This window comes from Chlamydotis macqueenii, chromosome 21 (genome assembly GCF_036417535.1).
Source record: "Chlamydotis macqueenii isolate bChlMac1 chromosome 21, bChlMac1.mat, whole genome shotgun sequence".
Classification (NCBI taxonomy): Eukaryota; Metazoa; Chordata; class Aves; order Otidiformes; family Otididae; genus Chlamydotis; species Chlamydotis macqueenii.
The window spans coordinates 56906-60176 of NC_141576.1; the positions used below are offsets into that span (position 1 = coordinate 56906).

Genomic DNA, 3271 nt, shown 5'->3' on the forward strand with positions numbered 1-3271 from the left:
CTTGGGGACGTATCTGCAATCTTTCTGCCACTTGGGATGATTTCCCAAAGTAAAGAACAAATCAACATCGGGGACCACATCTCACTTTCCTTCCCTTCTACAAGATAACATCAACTGTAAAATATTGTATCAATTTTTTTTTCTAGTTACTGGGTCTCCCCTTATATCCTCCCAATGTTTAAGAACACATCCCAGTGGAGACTTCATTAATATTTCCCCTACCATTGAGGTAGACATAGAAGATATGTGTTTTCCCATATTTTACAAAGGAGTTTTTGGTACCAAAAAGACAATAACACTGTTCTACAAACAAAGTCAATCCCGTCACCAAGAAAAGTTTAAAACCCCAAATGCAATACTGTATATCATTCAAGTCCCGTACACTGCAACACATGCATACAGCCTTAAAAAAAACAAAACAAAACAAAACAAAAACGCACTGAAGCAACAATTACCAGCTTGTAAATCACTTCTAAAACACCCTGGGGCCCCTTTCCAAGCTATGTACAAATCTTACCAATACTCCCCATACTCTTACTCTTAAACAATTTAGATTAAATGCCAAATACCAGATAAATGCAAATGACAATTGTCCCAAATACAAAAACCAAACAAATGCAAATGACAATTGTCCCAAATACACAAATATCCAACCCAGCAATAGCTTTCGCTTATGACTTACGGGCAGACGCCTAGGCTTCCAAACCAAACGGGTACCCTCTAAGCCCCAACCCTGCGAAGCTTTCGCCGCGCCTTATGGGCAGGCTATCCAGACCAGACAGATTTCAAAGAAGAAGTGCCTTACCCTTTTCTCCAGGGAACGTTGCGAGGAGCTTTGTGAGTCGAGAGCGATGGGTCTCCCCGAGAATACCTCTGTGCCGGCTGGAGTTCAATCAACACTCGATCTCGTTCAGTCTCACTCGCAAGGTCCCATCTGGGTCGCCAAAACTGTTACCGAAATCCGGAATAAAACTCCTTAACAGCAATGAGAAGTTAAGAAGCAGGCACTTCTTCATTGCAGCGCTGGGCGCACGGGGGATCGCTCCACCTAGCGTGCGCACCCATTTGATCAACAGCACGGGTTAAATACACATTAATTATACATATTCATTAAATTCCAAGAAATAATATGCATAAACATAAATTTTCTGAGAAACCATTACATCATTTCCCTACCCACTCGCGCATGCCCAGTCTTTTGAGTCGAGGGTCTTTTGGTGGTCTTGGTGGTCGTCAAAACGCCCCCTCCTCAAATTCGCTGGTCAAACTCCTCCTTGAAATCTCCATATCTGGTCTTGAGAACAGGTCGCGGTGCTGCTTGATTTTCCTGGCTCCAAAGTGATGGCTCAGGGCCTATTTCTGCAGGTGGTGTTTGGGGGTGTTTGGGACTTACCATTGTATTAAAGATATGCTAGGCTAGCTTCTAACAAATGCGTATTATAAGATCTCTAGGGTCCCACTCCCTCTAAGGACAAATAGATTTCGTATAAAACTTAACCTATGTGACTACAGTTCTACAGTTAGCAAGAATCACCTCATACTGATATTTAATTTTCAACATTTATGTCATGTAACAGAGCGCTTACTGCCTGTGGAGAGGAGCTGCTGCAGCTGAAGCTGGAGAGGCCACAGAAAGGTAAAGAAGAAGAAGAAACCAAAGGCCAGCCAGCCAGCAGCTGCCTCCCGCTGCAGGCCAGAGAGAGCCTAGCCTGCCTCTCCGGGTGAGGAAGGATCCCTCTTTGTACTCTTCAGCAGGCCAGACCGCCAGTGCGCACTGCACAGTCTGTATGTGGAACCTGAAGCACGGTACGGCCACATAGCGCGAGCGAGCGAGCGTGGGTGGGTGGCTACGTGTCTAGGAAGCTTTTTGTCTAAGAGCTGTAAGACACCCACGTATTCTCTTAGGTGGAGGACAGCCAAGTGGTCGGAGTTACAGAAGAGGAGAGAAGCAGAAAGCAGCATCTGACCTGTCAGATTCTCCCAGCAGTGCCGGGAGTGAGAGCTGTGGTGAGTCCCCGGCCCCTGGGGCTCTGCCTCCTCTCTTGTGCGTCCCTGTCCTTCCCTGCCGCTCCCGTGACCCCTACCTTTCCCAAGCTGCTGTGATTTGTTGTTGTTGTTACTGTTTCCTTCTACCTCTCCTCTTCTGTCTGTTCTTGTATGCTCTTCCCCCTTTCTCTCTCCCTTTAAATCTCTTGTTCTACCGCTTCCTTTTGTTTTGTATCCCTGCACTTTTGTTCTGCTCCCTTTCCTTCCTTTGTTTGTCCTCTGTCTCTGTCCTGCGGCCCATTGCTGTTTTTGCCTTTTCCATCTCTTTGTCCTGATCTGCATCCGTCTTCTCCCCCCACCTAATTTCTCCAGCCTGTTTTCTGGCCTGCTTTTCTTTGCGCCTCTGCATGCCTGCCCTGTGCCTCTGCCTTTCTATCTCTCTCTTTCTTTTCTTATCTTTCTTTCTCTATCTCTTTGTCTTGCGTACTGTCACTGTTTTTTTTTTTCTGTTCTGTATCTCACTGTCTGTGACGTCCTCTGTGCCCCTGGATGTGTTTGCAGCCCCTGGGTGCAGAGCTGATGGCTGAGGACAGGCACAGGGAAGGGGGTGATGTGCTGTGGGGCTTTGGCAAGGGCCCCTGCTCCTGATGGGCTCCAGCTGGGGCTGGAGGTGGGGCAGCCCCAGATGGGTCCAGTGAGGCTGAGGGTGGCCCTGGCCCTGGCCCTGGCCCTGCTGTATGAGGGGCCTCCAGCTGTAAAGGGGGCCGCCTGGGCATGGCTGCTGGAGGGGACTGAGGAGTGAATCACAGGCAGGTGCCTCCAGCAAGGAGTGGCTGGTCCATCTGAGCCCTCCCTGACAGAGCAGACACCAGGACGCAGTGCCAGGAGCTCCGTGCCTCTGTCGGCCACGTGTGCGAGCCACCACGTTCTGCTACATTTGTCATTCAGCCCTGTCCAGAACGTAGCTGTGGTAGAAGTTAGATAGCATGCATGGTCTTGCTAGAAATGAAGCCTGGAGCATTTGTTTTCTTGTAGGAAGCTAAAGCAGGTGGTTTTTGATAATGTTGTCATTGCATGTAATGACATACTTTTCTAGTTAGCTTGGTATGACACCTATTTTTTTTCTACCTACACCCCAGAAAAAGTAAGTTGAGCTTTGCGTCTCTCAGCATCTGAAGCACCACGAGCGGCAGTTGCAGCGTCGGACTTCTTGGCAATGAGTGGAGCCGGTGAGCAGAGCACTGCGGCGCTTTTGAGGAGGAGAGTGCCATAGAAGAGATTGGTG

General features: G+C 48.5%; 1 long non-coding RNA gene across 1 annotated transcript; it reads left to right on the plus strand.

Annotated features, from left to right (window-relative positions):
* Positions 1–1701: 1701 nt before the first annotated feature.
* LOC147598130 (uncharacterized) lies at positions 1702–3271 on the plus strand. Its single transcript, XR_015260874.1, has 3 exons — positions 1702–1806; positions 1906–2007; positions 3126–3271. It is a non-coding gene; the product is annotated as an uncharacterized LOC147598130 (long non-coding RNA).